Source organism: Mus musculus, chromosome 18, assembly GCF_000001635.26.
Source record: "Mus musculus strain C57BL/6J chromosome 18, GRCm38.p6 C57BL/6J".
In the NCBI taxonomy this organism is placed as follows: domain Eukaryota; kingdom Metazoa; phylum Chordata; class Mammalia; order Rodentia; family Muridae; genus Mus; species Mus musculus.
The window spans coordinates 88,888,674-88,894,673 of NC_000084.6; the positions used below are offsets into that span (position 1 = coordinate 88,888,674).

General features: G+C 45.5%; 1 protein-coding gene across 5 annotated transcripts in view; it reads right to left on the bottom strand.

The window, feature by feature from the left end:
* Positions 1 to 5,691, bottom strand: part of Socs6 (suppressor of cytokine signaling 6) — a 29,196-nt gene extending 23,505 nt beyond the window's left edge. For 2 of the 5 annotated variants that reach the window (XM_030250541.1, XM_011247089.2), the window contains exon 1: positions 5,489 to 5,683. The gene's annotated coding sequence lies outside the window, so the exon portion shown is untranslated. Of the gene's footprint in view, positions 1 to 5,488 lie in introns of all 5 variants that reach the window. The other 3 variants (XM_006526513.3, XM_011247090.3, NM_018821.5) reach the window with 3 other exon arrangements.
* Between the last annotated feature and the right edge of the window lie 309 nt (positions 5,692 to 6,000).

Consider the following 6,000-nt stretch of genomic DNA (forward strand, 5'->3'; position numbering starts at 1 on the left):
CATATAACTAAGCTAACTGCATACACACTCTAGTCTGAACTTATTCATTTATCTACTCATTCATTCATCTGTAGAATGATGAAATCTCACTATTGAACTCTTTCAAATCTGAAATTACAACAATTTTATAGATGTATAAAAGCACAAAAATACAAATATTTCCTCCTTGTTTATATACTCTGACAGTCTAATATTTGGCAACAACATTCCCTAAACATGTTTGTTCCATTAAAAGAGATGCCAACATACAAGTGATTCATTGAAGGAGGTAATATTTCAATTAAGAACAAAGTTTGCTGGGCATGGTGGCATATGATTTTAATCTGAGCACTAGGGAAGCAGAGGCAGGTGGATCTCTAAGTTTGAGGCCAGTATGACCTATAGGACAAGTTACACAAAGAAACCCTAGCTGGAAAAACAAAACAAAATAACCAAAGCTAAACTTTTAGAATAATACATTACAAATATCAAAATTTGCACAAGTGAAGTATTGCACAACAAAATAGTACACCCACTAGTGAGAACTCATCTCAACCTAAGTGTGCTAAACCTGTTACTTTAATCACTTGGTACACTGCTGACACCATGGTCAAAAAAGGTCTATAGCAACCAACGAGCTCTCTGAGACACTTAGCAAACCAAACTTATCTGTGTAATTATAAAGATCAAACTAAATGATCTTTTTGGTGAAAATCTTTTTCTCTAATAGGGGCCTCACATACTTCTGCATTTGTAAAGAGATAGTTTCAACACAAGTTCATACATTAAATGTAATCTCATGCTGTCATTAAACTTCTGTATAGAAATACACAAATCTCCTAGTTTGCTTCAGGGTGGCACCGACACCCTTGGGGTCTACTGATAATATTACAGCTTGCCACTGAGGTCTTCAGTGACATCTCATAACCCATCATCTCTTTCTTTTCTTCTCTAATGCCCAAGAGTTGGCTGAGGGAAATGGGATAATCGTTGCAACTGTCTTCAGAACATTTTCAATAATTTTAAGACAATACTTTAGTGTGGTGGCTGTACAGATTAAGACAGCTTCACACCACACATCAAGAAATTGCAGAGGACTCACACCAATTAAAAGGTACTGAGCCCACAGCCGAGCTCCACTGGCATCTATGCTATGACCTGTGAATCCTTCTATATACACACACACATACACACACACACACACACACACACACACACACACACACACACACGCTTGCATACTACCTGTGCTCAGCTGCTTCCCCCGCCCATGTCCATGTCCCTTGATTCTGTGTCTTACACCCTTTTCCTATATTGGACATCTTTAATAAGAATGTCTGCATCATAGAGATACTGCTAGTTCCTCGGCATGTTATTTTTCACCAGCCAGAAAACATTTTAAACTAATTATTATTATTACCATCACTGGCTATATTCTAAACACTAACCCAGTACTTGCGCTCTCTCAATTTCTCATCTCAGCTCTCAGAAACTAATACTTTACAGATAAAACAAGTAAGATTTTTTTTAAAAAAAAAAGTATTACACAAAAATAAGTGTTAAAATTCAATCTACATTTGTATCCCTGTGAGAGACTGCTGCAATCAGTCTTCTAACTGTCTGACAAGTCTAATTCCAAATTGTTTTTTGGTTGTTTTGTTTTGTTTCAATTTTTTTTGTTTTGTTTTGGTTTTGGTTTTTTGTTGTTTTGGTTTTTTGTTTTTTGTTTTTTTTTTTGTTCGAGACAGGGTTTCTCTGTATAGTCCTGGCTGTCCTGGAACTCACTTTGTAGACCAGGCTGGCCTCGAACTCAGAAATCCGCCTGCCTCTGCCTCCCAAGTGCTGGGATTAAAGGTGTGTGCCACCACTGTCCAGCTCAATTTTTTATTAGATATTTTCTTCATTTACATTTCAAATGCTATCCCAAGAGTCCCCTATACCCTCCCCCTGACCTGCTCCCCTACCCACCCACTCCCATTTCTTGGCCCTGGCATTCCCCTATACTGGGGCATATAAAGTTTGCAATACCAAGGGGCCTCTCTTCCCAATGATGGCCGACTAGGCCATCTTCTGCTATATATGCAGCTAGAGACACGAGCTCTGGTGGTACTGGTTAGTTCATATTGTTGTTCCACGAATAGGGTTGCAGATGCCTTTAGCTCCTTGAGTACTTTCTCTAGCTCCTCCATTGGGGCCCTGTGTTCCATCCAATAGATGACTCTGAACATCTACTTTTGTATTTGCCAGGCACTGGCATAGCCTCACAAGAGACAGCTATATCAGGGTCCTTTCAGCAAAATCTTGCTGGCATGTGCAATAGTGTCTGCATTTGGTGGCTGATTATGGGATGGATCCGCGGGTATGGCAGTCTCTGGATGGTCCATCCTTTCGTCTTAGCTCCAAACTTTATCTCTGTAACTCCTTCCATGGGTATTTTGTTCCCTATTCTAAGGAGGAATTTTTTTTATGCTGGATTCTCTGTTTAAAACTGAGGCTGCCATGAGGTTCCGGATAACTGAGGCTTGACTTTACTAAACTGTGTAAAGAAACAGCAAGGAAATATGCTCCAGAATAACTTCTTTCCACACTGACAAATAACCACACTCACAAAGGTGATACAGATCTGCCCATCTGTGCCATAACCCCGGTTTGGTCTGAGTCAACTCATACACACTATAATGTCTCCATGGGGAAACAGCTCTCTTTGTGAAGGCCTATTTGGGCTATGTGAATACAAGGCTTCCGATTTTACTAGTGTTATGATTTATTCACCTGAGCAAATCAGCTTGGACGAGGATGAACAACATACAATACCAAAAGCTATCTATCTAATATCTACTCAATGAGCCTCTTTCTTTAATGTGATGAGAACTACATAGCATAGCAGGTCCCTGCATATTGTGCAAGTTCCACAGGATATGTTAAGGACATAAAGGGGAAAGTGGCCAAGTTCCATGGAATGTGTTGGGGACTCGATGGGAAAAGAGACCATCTCAGGCATGCTACCTTCCTGGAACCTGTATAAAAACATACCAGAAAGAAGAGCATAGAATAATTAGACATCACTGTCTAAAGGAAACATGCCAATTTGTTACTTCAAGAGACATACAGTTCTTAGGAAGGTTCTCAGAGGAATGGACACTGGGAGTAAGGTCTGAGAATAAAGCTCCCATACAAGTAGCCACTGGTGAACACTGAGAGTTAACTGTCTCAAGGCTGGGTGTTATAAAGCAGTGTGAAATGCCACAGAATGGAAGGGCCAGGGCATAACCATGGGATAAGACAGGGTGCAAACCTACATCAAAATCCTGCAGCCCAATTGAGAGTCTGGATTCACTTCAAATAAAATATATACTTACTAAATCTGTGAGATGATTTAGATCTATTTAAGGAAGTCTCAAGAGCTCCAAGGCCTGTTCAAGGTCACAATATGCTAGTAAATGACCACCGCAAACACATGTCACATCTTCCGTGTGCAGTATGAAAACTGAAATCTTAAATATGGTCACTCAGATATCAACAAGACAGCCATTTAGGAAAGCCAGACTGATTCCTCATGAAAATAATAATTTCACAAAAGTACACATGTTCTACAAACATGAGTGTCACTTGTATAACTGCAAGAAATCAGAAGAGAAGTCACACCTTCCCAAGGCTGTACACACGTATGTATCAACCATCCTGTTCCTTCCGAACACATACTCTTTGAGAATGACAGCAACCACCAAGAAACTCAGAAATGGACAAAAAGGATTTGGCTCCTTTCAGTGTATCTCATGGCTTTAAAAGTAAGATCACACAATTACCTCTATAAGCAAAATAAAAGATTGTCCTGGTAACACAAGGTTTCCTGAAACTGTCCACAGTGGCAAAAATTAGCAGGGTTTTCTCCAAGCAGTGAAGTTACACAAGGCTACAAAAGCACTTGGTTTCTGTTCTCTGAAAAGGCAGCTCTTAAAAACAAGGCTTCTCCATTCTAAAGCAAGACTGAAGAACATGAGACGGTAAACGGCTTGGAATCCAGTTGGTATAGCAGCGTTTTTTCCACACCACACCCTGTGTTTCGGCTGGCACCCAAATCCCTGCCTTGCCACTCCCTGCAGGTGTCCTAACAAGGGAGGACACTCAGATGACTCCCAGAGGGAGACAGTGTTTTAGTTCCACAGTCAGAAAGGAAAGGAGCAGGGCCAGGGACCTGAATTCAGAGAAGTCTTAAAAGATAAATGCAAAAAGAAGCTGCTTTAAAGAGATGCCAAGTAGAGCCCAAGAAAAGCTAGAGGTTCAGGTAAATAACTTGGCCGATCCTGACCCTGTCCAGCCCTGGATAATAAACTCTCCTAAGATCGTTTGCGGAGCCCACAGTCCAGAAGCCAAGTCCTCAAAGAAACAAGGATTAGGGGGAGTGGTAGAACCAAAAGGTTAAGGTGACCTACTTTCTTAGAGCAGGGATGGATCCTAAACCTTTTTCCCATATCCACACATGCAGCACTGGAGAGAAATCAGAGCAGAAGAAAGCCACAGACTATATGCTACCCTGACTGTATTTTATCCATGATACCCATAAGCTGTATCACTGATGTTTTCCACTGCTTTCAAAGCACTGAGATTCCAATCGAAAACTCATTCATTCAAGTAAACTAAGTGGATTCCACGCTGTGGGAAATGGAGGGTTAAAAGTAAACACTGAACTAAACTGTTACCTACTATGGCTGATAATTCACCTTTTCGTAGGCAGGAGGTCTACCTTTGTCTGACTACAAGTTTATCTTTATTCCAGGGAACTCTATAAATTAAAACTGTATTTGGGAAGTCTCTCGTGTGTTAATTCACATTATAATTGTAATTAGTATACTGCAAGGTACTCAGGCACAGCAGCATGTTGCCTAAGACCTTCAGGAATTCAACATTATCTCCCTACCGGAAGCCAGAGTTCCACCTCAGTCTCACCGGCCTCCAATTACAAAAAGTAGGAATGAGAACCCCAAATCGAGTTCTGACTACACACGAAGTTGCTACACACAACTCTTCCAAGTTTGGGGCCAGGCCCTGCTCTGGAAAACACCAACAGTGCCGCTCAGAGTCACAATGGTGTGTACCTGAAGTTGCCAACTCCGGGAGCAAAAGAGGGCCTGTGCGAGATCAGGGCAGTTTAAATGGCTCGGCCCTCCTCCCGCGACCCTTCCAGGGCACCTCGCGCTCGGCCATCTGGTCCCGGCCCCACTCGGCATCTCATCCCCTGGACGCCACCCCCGGCCCAGGCGACCGCGCAGATTCTATGGTCCCGCTCCGAGAGCCCCGACCAGCCTGGCCCGCAGGCCCGGCCGCCCAGGCCTCGCGGAGCCCCGGCCTCGCACAGCCGCGGGCCCCGGGCAACAAAGGCAGCGGCGGGCCGGGCGTGGAGCCGAGGGTCGGGGCGCCGGCCTGGGCCTCACCCTCACCTCCCTACCCTGGGCCACACGCGACCCCATGCCTCCCCACCCCCGCCCCCCCGCCCCTCCATCCCGCTCACCCTGCAGCCGCGGGCTCTGCTTCCTCCCCGCGGCGGCGCGACTGCCGCGCTCGGCCCTCCTCCTACCGCCGCTCCTCCTTCCTCCTCTTCCTCCTCCCCGAAGGGAGGGCGCGCGGCCGCGGCCCAGGCGGGAGCGGAGCCGCGGCGAAGGAGCCCTGGCCGCCCGCGCCCTCAGCACAGCCCGGTAGGCGGGGCGTCGCGTGGGGAGGGGGCCCAGGTGGGCGGGGCCCGCGGTCGTGGGTGCGAGCGGCTCCGCCCCTTTCCCCCGAGGGCTCTTGAGCAGCTGCAACCAGGGCAGTTCTCAGACTTCAGAGGCTCTGGGTTCCTGGTCCTCTCCCTGCCCAGCTGAGCTACAAGTGGGAGCCTTCGCCCACTTTCTCTGGCTTGGTCTTAAGAAAACTAATCTTAGTCCTTCTTTCAAGTCTTCTAGCCTTCAGTGGAGCTCCTGCAATTAATAGGTGTGTGTGTGTGTGTGTGTGTGTGTGTGTGTGGTGCCCGTGGGTGTGTGGGTT